Below are 12,508 nucleotides of genomic sequence, written 5' to 3'. Positions count from 1 at the left end.
AATATAGATTGATTTCAGTATAGTAAGGCAAATAAAATCTTGAATCCCAACATGGAACTTGGATAGGATGGTGTTGGGATTTTGAGATGGAACAAAAAAAAAAAATGAAAATTTTATTTATATCCCTCATTAGTAGAGATGTGGATGAAAGAAAGCAGGATTTATAGATCAATTCTTTGCATATTTATTCTAGCCTAGGCTCTAATAGGTTCAGTAGAGCTTACTTAAAGGCTGTGTCTACACTGTAGAATTAATGCAATTTGACACTGGTTTAAATGCCGTAGCTCAATGCTATGGAATTCTGGGATTTGTAGTTCTGTGAGATATTTAGCCTTCTTTGTTAGAGAGCTCTGGTACCACAACAAGCTACAAATACCAGGATTCCATAGGATGGAGCCATGAGAATTAAAGTGGTGTCAAATGGTATTAATCCTGCAGCAGCCTAAGTTGGTGAAAAGAGAATACAGCCTTGCAGCACATTCTTCCACATACATCTGTCACCCCATTGATCATCAGGGTTGATTTGGCTGATCTGGTCGGCTAGGCGGGTGTCCCCTTCCTCCCTCACCACTCCATGTGCGTCCCTCCAGAAGCTGCACGCTTGGTGGAAGAGGATGACCATCCCAGATAGAAGGAGTGTACCGTTCTTCGGTCAAGGGTATACGATAGCTGCACTCCCCTGCTAGAACTTCCAAACAAGCTCAAAATGCTTTTTTTTTGTCTGTAACATTAATAGTTTCTCATATACTAGAGTACTAATACAGTTGGTCCTTCTTATCCACGGTTTGAAAATGTTCCAAAAAAGTATACATTTCAAATATCAAACCTTGATTTTCCATTTTTATAAGGGACAGCATTTTGCTATGTCTTTATATTTAATGGGACTTGAGCATCCACGGATTTTGTTATATATGGGGGATCTTGGAACCAAACCTCATGTATAACAAGTCCACTGTAATTATGTGTGAAATTAAATTTGTTAAAGGTAAATTTGTTTACCTTTAGAGACTTGCCCAGTCTTTGAGGAAGCACCACCTGCACTTATCCATTTGGTTGAACAGTAGAAGAACCCCTCCATCCCTTCCTTTTCCGAAGCAAGTCCGTTAGTGTACAAATCAGTACATTCTAGGTACATTCCACACTTCTGGAAAGGTTTGCAAAGATAAGCATCAGTTTTTATGTGCAAAGACATTCTCTATTTAGGTCTACTTTATTATGTTGTTTTCTGACTGTTCTGACCTTGTCTTCAGTTTGACATAAGATTATATGCAGTAGGTTTTATTTGTTTTATTGGCTGCATTTTAATGAGAATGTTTCTAATGTTTGTTTTTAGTGTCTTGTTTATGTTTAACATCTTGGTGGGCCACTACTAAGGATTAAGGTGGTGCAGGGATGGGAATCATGTGGCCTTTTGGATTCTGTTGGACTGCAACACACAGCAGTCTTAGCCACTGCAGCTGATGATAAATGCTGAGAGTTGCAATCAAACAACATATTGAAGACTGTATAATTCCTGTCTCAATGTATGTGGTTATGGTCTTTACTAGCTTCTGTAAACCACTATCTTTATTTTTTAACGTGAGAGAACACATCTCTAGGAATCTCTAGGTCCTCGAGTGCAACTCTATAGTCAACACAACCTGCTGGTAGGGGCTGCCAATGGTGGAGGCAATAGTAGTTGTAATAATAATAATAATAATAATAATAATAATAATAACAACAACAACAACAACAACAACAACGTTTTATTTATATTTTCCCACCTCTCCCATATGGATCGAGGTGGGATTACAATCTAGTATAAATATACAGCTACAAAACTCATCAGTAAAATATGTAAACATTTAACAATTAAAAACAGACTAATGGCCTGCCCCATCTGCTGCTTGATGGCCCGACTCCCTCCCTGGGGAGAAAGCTGGGCCAGCGATGAAGCCACAAGGGCCGTGCTTGCCCCCCTCCTTTGCAGCAGGAGGAATACCCCACCAGGGTGTCACCCCTCTTGTGGGGTGTCACCAGGTGCAGTCTGCACCCCCCACATCCACCCGGTAATGTCACTGGATACAGGCAAAACTGAGCTGCATGGCCTTGAAGACTGTTCCTTGGTACTGGATCACTCAGTGCTTCACCTGTGCATGCTGTCTTGAATGGAGAACCGTGATCAGTAGATGAGCCAAGTTTCTTGGAGGAGTGGGAAGGAGGGGTCTAATAGAGAAGCTCCAGAACTGGGGGATAAGGTCCAGGGAAAGTTAAGGGGAAAACCTAGCCTGAGGAGAGAACAAGAGGATAACCTGACCACCCTTATAGGTAGGTTCCCCACTTCTGCTATAAGCATTAAATTGTGTGTGCTTCAAGTGGCAGCAAGGCAAATTCAAAGCTTTATATATTATTCGTTGCGGGCCTTGATTACACCACACAAAGGACATTCTTAGAGAGAGGTCATGGGGCAGAGGCACACAAGGATAGGGGAGGTCTTTGCTGTGCTGTATAAAGAACTATCACAACAGCAAGGGTTCATCCAGAGTTTAATCAGTAGTTAAGGCAAATCTAGACGGCTTTTGCTATATGATCAGGGAAAGAATTTTTAATATCTAAACAGTATGAAGGATAGTCATCTCATTATGTTTCAGGTGTTATTTAAGATACTATGGATCAAAGTTTTTAAAATCACTTGTAGGATGCATTGTGAGAGTCCTCAAGTGGTTCATTCTCAATGCAATACTGTCTCTTTCTAAACTATGCTGCTTCTTTCAGAAGTATGGTTTCTTTTTGGCTGTGCAGACAGAAAGGAAGTTTTAAATAGTGGAAAGATTATTTGACTACAACTCCCAGAATCTCCCCTGGGCAGTGGAAGATTTTGAGAGTTTTCCTACCTCTGTACCTTTGTCCTTATTCAAGGTGCAAAGGCCATAAATGAAAGAAAGATCACTGACCTTTTCTAGGAAGGGCAGGGGAAAAGGATAGAGGATTATAAGAAAAATGAAAAGGGAATGCAACTGACAAGTGTCATGAGGTAGCTGCTGAGAATCAATTGAAAGGGCACTTTCCCATAGAGTGTACCATTTTAATAGAAGGCTTCTCTTTCAACTGCTTACAGATGAATAATAGGATATAAGTAATCTTGGCCTGGCTGACCACAAGTCCCAGTCAGACCTCCATCAATTTACTATTTGTGCTGGAAGGGAGACCACCTCAGGAGAGCGTGGTGACAACATTAGTATCCACGTGGCTGTGCCTTTTGTTAAGTGTGAAAGACTATTTGAATAGGGGTCAACTGTAGTCAATTCTTACTGTTTACCACAATTAATTGTTCCTTGCTGGAGGCTAAACAAATTTCTAAAAATACTTTTGCCCCAGAAACATGCAACAAAGGTGATATATACACTTGTGCTAGATACCAAAGAAATGTACCTTGTACAATGTAAGATACTTATGTAAAACTGTTTCAAAATGGACCAATACATTTTCTAAATCCATCTCACTGCTTTCCCTGCAAAGCAGATGTGAATATTTTTAAAATCTGATTTAAAAATCTGATTAAACTGTTGCAAGTTCTGCTGTATGAGGTTTCACTACAAGGCCTATGTAGAACAAAGTAAAAAAAAAAAACAAATATGGGAGCAAGGGACAGATGTGTCCAACCAATCCCAGGTTTAGAGTGCTGAACTTAAAAATATATCTGAGTTTGAATCTTTGTTTAATAATTTTATAACTAAATTAGATTTGCAACTCATTTTTTCTTGATAGGTTTTTTATCTTTAACACTTCCGAGAAAGCAAGCATAGCATAGCCCTTGGGACCAAAAAGTATTTTGGGACCAGAAGTATTTTGGGTTTTTTTGTTTTTTGTTTTTATTTGGATTTAAAAAATTCAAATATGGGAGGAGATAAAATGGAAAGATTTTTCTACATCCTTTATAGGTAATAGCTACAATCCTACGCACACTTATTTTGGAATAAGCACCTGTGGGCACAACAGGATTTTCTCCTACACAATAGCAATAGCAAGTACATCTCTATACACTCCCTAAGCGATTTACAATGTGATTAAGCCAACTGCCCCCAACAAGCTGGATACTCATTTCAGTGACCTCAGAAGGATGCAAGGCTGAGTTGACCCTGAGCCCCTGGCTGGTACTGAACGGTTTGTGAGTGACTCCAGTACAGCCATTTAACCACTGCGCCACCAGGGCTCTTCACAAGGATCAGGTTACACATATGTGTAGACTCACATATATGTGTCAGAGCAAATGGCGAAGAACTGATGGGGTAACAGAGGTACCCTTCACAGTCTGCTAGTGGGTATCTATACAAGCATCTGTTCAAGCCATCTTCAATCTTGCAACCTCTCTAGAGTACCAGCATAATTAATAACCACAGTGATAGAGAATGATGGGATCTATAGCCTAACAAATATGAAGGGGATCAGAGTGCTATGATGAAAACTTTAAGGACTGCTGGATCAAATGGCCTCTCTATTCTGGAAACAGTTGTTCCATAGCAGCAGGAAAGAGATTTCTGAGAACACCACAAACAGGATACATAATGTCTTGTAACTGCAACAAAAGGCATTTACTCCCCAAAAGAGGGTGATGCAGCCTTCTATCATCTTGAGATTGTCCCATCATCCTGACGTAGCAGTCTATTCTTAGCCACCCAAATCAGATATCCAACGTTAGTGTTTAAACATAGCAAGGAGAATTTGCTTTCCAAGAATATCTCCTTTGCTTGGTTTCAGATTGTCACACCTGGATCCAAGTTACTAATGATACTCAGAAAGTTATTAGTCCACTTAACTGGCGCTCCATGACAAGACTGAACGGCAGTGCCATTTGTAGATTAATATGAAATGTTCAACTATGAAACTTAACAACAAATTATTATATTGAATTACTATAGAAATAAATTAGTATACATATAACAGTTTATTATGGGTTTGAATATGAAAAAATATTGGTAATAATTTATCAAACTGCTGAAGGATAAACAGTATTGAAATCTTGACTGTATGAAACATGAGATGGACCAGATTTAATCAAAAACTGTGAGAAACAGAGCATGTCTACCTAGTTATATTTCCATCAAAACTAATTTCTGGTGGATTATGCATAACTAGATGGTGCCGTCTTATGATCAGGGATTCAGCAATATTAGGATCCAAAGCAAATAATTATGTAGAGTGAAGGGACAATGTGATGTGTCTAAATATTAATGACTTTGTTTGTATAACAAAACAAGGTTGGGGGATGCATGGCTTTGAGGATGTTGTTGGCAAGTCCAATAAAACCTTGCCAGCAAAGCCAGTGGTGGGAGATGAGGTCCAATTATCAGGAAAGGGATGTCATCCAGACTTGTGCAAAGTCCTACAACATGGGGCATGATTTGGGCTATCATCTGACTGAAGAAATTAATTACTGTATAAGCTTTAAATGTTTAACTGAGTAATCAATTGCTTTTGCATAAATATTAATATGTCCACCTTTGGAGTCCTGATTGGATTGTTAAACTGATTTTGTCCAGATGTGTTCAGATGTACAGTTACTTTTAACTGTTTTTTAAATCACTCTCTATTTGTTTAAAAATTTAAAATTGTTCAAAATTAATTTTATTTATATGCTATGAGATCCCATGCTATGGGTGGGATATAAATAATTTAATAATTAAAAAAAATAACCATGAAATCAGCTCTTTGGAAGTGCTGGTTTCACTTCGATGCAATTCAGTTCCAAAGAAACCTGCAGAGTGATGTAGACTGAGTACAGTACTCAATATACAAATCAAATTAAACTCACGTGAAGTATTCATATGTACATCAGTACATAGTAGAACCTGGATAAGGGGCTCAAGAAAAATGAACAACAAGACAGAATAAATGGATTTCTTTCAAGGTCAAGTAGAAAATGGGGATGGAGGGGCCAATGTCACCTTTTTTTCCATGGGATTTTAGGATTAGGCAAACCTTTAAAATCTTCTTTAAGGAAACTCTTGTAAGTGCTTCTTACTAGTTCTTCTGATCTTAGTTTAAGGTTTGTCTTCCTCTGAGGCTGAGAGAGTGTGACTAGCCCAAGGTCACTCTGTGGGTTTCTATGGCCAAGGAGGGATTTGAACCCTGATTTCCAGAAGTGTAATCTAATGCTCAAACAACTACATCATGTTGTTCAGTCTATTCCCATTATATTACTGCACTCCTATGCTCCATGGTCATATGGACAGACTTTCAAGTTGCAGCTATCACCACAAATGAAGCTACAAATAAGCCCTAAGGTGATTTAAACATGGAGAATTTGTATTTGGTGTTGTTCTTCCGGAACTGTACTACTTGTGTAACATACAACGATATTTTAGTAGTCTACCTAAGTAAACTATAGGATGCATGCACTAATGTTGTTGAATAGTTAGCTAGAGGAAAATCAGACTATGAAATTTTAGTGAGTTTCAATGTAAAAATGCTAGACTTGACTACTCATGTTAGAATCAACAAAGTATCTAAGCAAATGGTTTAGTCTCAATTTGAGTAACTTAAGCTGTAGAAAAATGGACATCTTTGAAACTCTGAGAAACAGTATAGAATCTAAAACTCAGAAAGCCAGTTGGAAGCATGTCTCCAGCTGTAGCTTTATGTAACTTGACCACATAGGCTATAGAGGAAGACCATGCAGAAAGTCTGATTAGCAATTCCTAAGAGAGGAGACCTGTCCGCTCCATGAAAAACTCTGTTTCCTGCTTCATTGCTGAAAGGCTATAGAAAGACAACTCAACTCCCTATAGGTCAAAACCTTCCCTTCATGCCAGGCAAATCAATCAAGCACATCTGCTGGAACAAATACAGGGGAAAGGGCATCTCTGCATGTTAAGAGCCCAAAATAACAGGCAGTACTGGATACCAATGTGTAGGCAGCCTTACAAATTTACAGACAAGGTTGTGACCCTTCTACTAACACTTCCATACAACCATGTGAATCAAGAGAAAAGGAATGATTTATAATTCCACTACCAAATTTACTGTAGGGAACTATCTTGAAATGGGACTGTGGACAGATTTCTTGTTAAGAAAATGCAGCCAGAAACAATCAAATGCAGAACTCTGATCTGTTAAAACATGAAAAACCCAATGTGGCCTGGAATAAGGATGAAAAGGAGGTGGGAAGGCCTCTCTCTCGGAAGAAACAGAATTCAATTCTTAAAAAAGTAAAACTTCCTAAGAGTTAACTTTAGGAACATAAAGATCTTTTCAAGGGTGTTCCTTTGGCTAGACACCCCTTCCAATATAGCCCTGATGATAGTAAGTATTGTAGAAAATTTGCATTTTCCAAGCATATCTCCAATTAGCAGTTTGTTGAGGATAACAGATCTGCTTTGATTAGATGGTTAAAAGTGAGGATAGTATGAGTGGATTACAGACAAGGTTGTCTTTTCTCGATGAAACCATTGCAAGAGGAAAGATCCACATGATTATATTTCTGTGCTGGCTATCAAGTGACTTGTATTCAAACATCAGAGATGTTTGTAATCAAAAACAGGGATGGGGAAGATGTGGCCCTCCTTATGATGCTCAATTGTATGACCCTCATTATCCCTCCACACTGAGTATGCAAGGACTGATGGGATCTGCAGTCTACCTGAAGAATCACAAATTCCCCATTCCTTGTTTAAATTAAAGGGATAATAAAAATGAAAGCAATGTATCTTACAGGTTCAAACTCAGGTTTTAGGGAAGAGTAGCAATATGCAAACCAAGGGCCCATGCCAAGTGCCATCTAAAACAATACTACCAAAGTAGCAGTCTATGAGACGTTGGCTGCTGTTCCAGGAAACAAACTATTGTACCCAATGGATGCAAATTTAGTGCTGGTTACCGGCACTATTGTAATGGGGGTGAGTGGCTCTCTACCAAAAGTTGCTGCTCTTACACAATTTGTGTTTGAACCTTACTGTCCTTAGTCCATGAACTGGTACAAACAAGGAAAGTTGCTATGCCCAGCTAGAGCAAACACAGCTGGAATGGCTATGATTAAACGAATAATGAGCTAAAACCTCCATCTACATTATCTAAACTGTGACAGAGTAGATACCAATTAAGAGTGGGCTAGTGGATCTAGCAATTGATTAGGTGTGCAGGGTAGCAAAGCAATGAAGTGCTGTTTATTCTTAAGTCTGTTAATGTAGTTAGGGTAGATGAGTGATTTACCAGAAAGCTTTTAGTTTCAAGTTAAACTTTGGTGGCATATTGCTACAGCAACACAGTGGTCACTATAGCTAACAATCTGGCAGATGTTTGCATTACAAAGGGCATTCTTCTGTTCTCTAAGCAAATTATTCCTACATCAATTTCAACTATATAAAGTACTTGCCATGAATTTTTGGTAAGAAAGCAACAGGTGGGTGTCTATTGTTGTATGACATTTTAAAAACTTTGTATGTTGCTTTGGGAGCTGTTTTCAGAAAAGATCTACTGTTTAATATTGCTTTAAATAGTTGAACAAATACCATCTAGCAAGTATTTGAATTTCCTGACAAAGGACATTTTATAGGCCAGGGATAGAGAAGAAAATAATTTTGTTCTCACTGTAACAAAGATATATTTAAATTTGCATGTTCAAAAAAGTATGGAGATCAAAACACAGTAATCCTTCAAAAATTGCATATTTCCAGCATTTCTATTAAGCTGGGTTTTGCAAGTAAAGCATGCTTAGAAAAATGTGCAAATTAAGGAAAAACACTTATGAAAACACATAGATTTGTGATAATCTGTTATTATCATTAATATTACTAACATACTTTTTGTATATTTTGAACTGTGTTTTTATTGTATTTTTTTGTCTTTTGTATACCACCTTGAGTGTCAATGTGGGGAAAGGTCGGATATAAGTAAAATGATGGATAGATAGAAAACACTGTGCTGCCAGAGCACCCATGTGAGTGACTGCCCGACTTGAAGCCATCTTCCGAGCATCTTGGGGACATGCATCATCTGTACGCTACACCCCCAAGATGTTCGGAAGCCGGTTTTTTACATCAGACTGTTTTGCCCCTTTATTTGACATGGCTATTTTGCTGTCCAGCAATTGAGATATAAACCTGCATCTAGCCTCTTGGTGGGCTTTGGGTTATACCATTCCAGTCTTAGTCTGGGATTTAGATACCCACTTGACATCTGACCCATGGCAGAATTATCACTATCATTTCCATCCATTAGTTCCATTCTAGTTATTTCAATAGAGAGAGCAGATCTCCTTATGTGTTGCTTTGTCACTTCCACTAAACAGTATACTATTGTATACCTGCAAGGGCCCAGTGTACATACACATCAGTGTTTATCCAAGGCTCTAGATGTGTGGGACCAAATAAAATCTGATAATCCCACATACAGCTCCAGCAGTACAAGAATTCACTGCTGGCTGTTAAATATGGGAATTTGAGTTCAACGGTTAAGGCCTAAATATCCCAAAGTCATCAGATCCCATCTCATCTTGAAAGCTAAGCAGGGCCAACCTGGGGTACTACTTGGAAGGAAGTAGTACAATGGATGATGTAGGCTATATTTCAGAGGAAGGAACTGGCAAAACCATTTCTGAATATTCCAAGTGTAAGAAAACCCTATGAAATTCATGGGGTTGCTATAAATCAATAAGCGACTTGAAGGCACATGCATGTGTACAAGCACACACACACAAACACACACACAGAGTTCAACACATTTGGAGGATACCTGGTTGCAAACAGCCACTATAGATCATAATGTCAAAGATACTGTTTCACATCTCATTGTATCTATTTGTTTAGATCAACCAGACTCATTTATTAACATAAACTTGCCTTTCTCTGTGTGCAGGGCAACTTTGACTTGCTCTCCTGAATAGTGAAACAGAATTTTATAGCAAAGTTATACTAATGTTTTGAAGTAATGTTTCCATGCCCCTACCCTAAACTTCAAGTAATGATTTATTGCTTCTTAATTATAATTTAATATGGCCAATAATATGCCAGATGATTTATGTCACCTTATGTGAGCACAGAAAATCTATTTCTGAAACAAACCATATATCTTCTCCTCTCTTAGCTCTGCTAAGAAAGACTTTAGAAATTTACTACCTTGTGCTAGTGTTTAGGCAGATCTAATAGTTCTAATAACAGATCTAATATTAGAGTCAATGTGGCATAGTGGTTTGAACATTGGACTAGGACTCTGGAGACCAGGGATTAAATCCTGGCTCAGCCATGTAAACCCACTGGGTGACCTTGGGCAAGTTACACTCTCTCAGCCTTAGAGGATGGCAATGGCAAACGCCTCTGAAGAAACTTGCCAAAAAGATAAAATAAAATGATAGGTTAGCCTTAGGGTCGCTATAATTCAGAAATTATTTTGAATGCACACAACAACAACAATAGTTCCATGTATAAAATCTGGCATTGGGGTGTCTTATACTAACCAAGTGCTTTGCAATGTCAACTCATTTTTAAGTGTTTAGGACAAAGAGGTAAAGAGAATTTTTTTTTTTGTATCTATCAAATTCAAAGAGCTAGAGCTAATTTATATGCCATCATTGCATGATTACCATGGCAATGTTAGTCCCTCCAGTTAGTTCCAGTAACATACGTACAGACTGAATGTTTTGGTACTTCCAACCTAGAATTATCCTGCTCCCACCCACCCCAATCTTGGCCTCTTACACTGCTGTTGCCAGCACCTCCAACAAAAACCCAATGTGAAGAAACCTGGAGAAAAGCAGGATTGATGTCTCTCATTTTTGTTATTGTTGTACACCTTCAAGTCATGTCAAAGGTGAACTTTCAATAAAAGTTTTCTTGACAAGATTTGTCCAGAGTGGGTTTGCCACAGCCTCTCCATGAAGCTGAAAGAGTTTGCCCAAGGTCTCTCATTCCATTGCCTTACTATGAGGCTGAGACAGTTTGGCCAGGTCACTTAGCCACTTCCATGGCTGAGTGGGATTTATTTAAACCCTGGTCTTCCAGAGTCCCTAGATTGGTACTCAAATCATTATGCCACATTTCTTGTTTACCATTAGAATTCTCCAAGATATTTATGCCAGCAGCATGTAGATGGGAAACCATTCTCTCTGTTTTGACACACACACACACACACACACACACACTTTGCAGCGGGGGGGGGGATATGTAGTTTCTCTCTCATTCTGCTGGGATGCTCAGAGTGGTATACAGTAAGTGAATTCATGGAATTCTTTACATCTAGGCTCCCATGACAACTCTCCCTCTTTAGGTGTCTCTATTATCATAATCAAGACTATCAGAGAATGGTTACATATCACAAAAACGAAAACAAATTGATATGGATTTTTCTTAAAAATCAGAAAGAATTTGGGATTTTTCCACTTTCATAGGCTGGATGTAGCAAACTTTACTCTTTATAAAGCACTCTGGAAATGAAGGGAGTAAAAATGTACAACAGGATTAGGGAACATGATTTAAGAATTTTCCATTTCAGAATATCTGCTGTGCAGTTCACATGCTGTCTAGAATTCATTGCAGTAGGGAGTAAGGGAAGGAAGAGAAAAGAAATTTTAAAGAAAGAATACAAATAATTTTAAATCCACAATTTGGACTGATATTTCCCTTCAAGGTAATCAGTGCAAACACTTTGTGAAAAATTCTTTGTTGACTGCAATTCTGAATTTGCATCTACTGTAGAGATGGGAAGAATATTCACATTTTTCTCTTCTTTATGAGAAAGGATTTCTCAACACAGCTCAACATATAAAATGAACTTTTGAATATTTTCTTTTCTTTTTTTTGCATTTAAAACTGTTTTGCACAAAATTACATCTCTGCGACACTGAAGAAATCATTCAAGAGGAGAGACTGACATATTTCCAGTAACTATCTGGTTTATCACAGGGACTAAGACAAGTGACTGTAAGTGCAGAAGCATTTTGTTCAAAGATCATCACAGTTACAAACTCACTAATTGGCTTAAATGGCAACATCAATACCCAGTTGTGTTCTGGTATGTCTGAAGTCATGTGCAGTGCTATGTCAGACTTTAATGTTATTGAGTCCGCTGGCTTTATGACGGTAACATAAGCGCAAACATTTGTGGCCTATCCTGCACATGCCTGATGCATCTGAATCAAACAAGACAGAAACCAGTTTCTGCCTCTGTGGGGGCCAAAAGGCCCGTGCTCCCCCCATCTTGGAGCCTTCCTGTTTAGACAATGCATGCCAACAGGCCGGGGATGGGCAGACTGGATGCCATTCTGGTGGATCTGGCCCAACCAGTCTTTACCTCAGTCTAAAAAGACTGGCTATTTGCAGCACAGTATCTGCGAAACTCTGCTAGAACAGCCAGTAGAGCAGACAAATGCATCCCACCTTACCTGCTGCCACTGCCACCATTCTACTCACAGACCCCAGTTGCAGCCTGTGATGTCAGAAGGGGGTGTCTGGTCATGTAGATAATGCCAGGTGACCCCTTTCCAGGCCATAGCGAGAACCTGCAATTAGAACAGCAGTGGTGGCTCTATAGTGCATCA

General features: G+C 38.7%; 1 protein-coding gene across 4 annotated transcripts in view; it reads right to left on the bottom strand.

Moving 5' to 3' along the window:
• The window catches only part of INPP5A (inositol polyphosphate-5-phosphatase A), a 312,516-nt gene that overhangs the window by 98,053 nt on the left and 201,955 nt on the right, over nucleotides 1-12,508 (bottom strand). The gene's annotated exons all lie outside the window — the stretch shown is intronic.

This window comes from Sceloporus occidentalis, unplaced genomic scaffold (assembly GCF_023333645.1).
Source record: "Sceloporus occidentalis isolate IW3139 unplaced genomic scaffold, rSceOcc1.0.p SCAF_2, whole genome shotgun sequence".
Lineage (NCBI taxonomy): Eukaryota > Metazoa > Chordata > Lepidosauria > Squamata > Phrynosomatidae > Sceloporus > Sceloporus occidentalis.
This window is presented reverse-complemented; position numbering and strand designations above follow the sequence as displayed.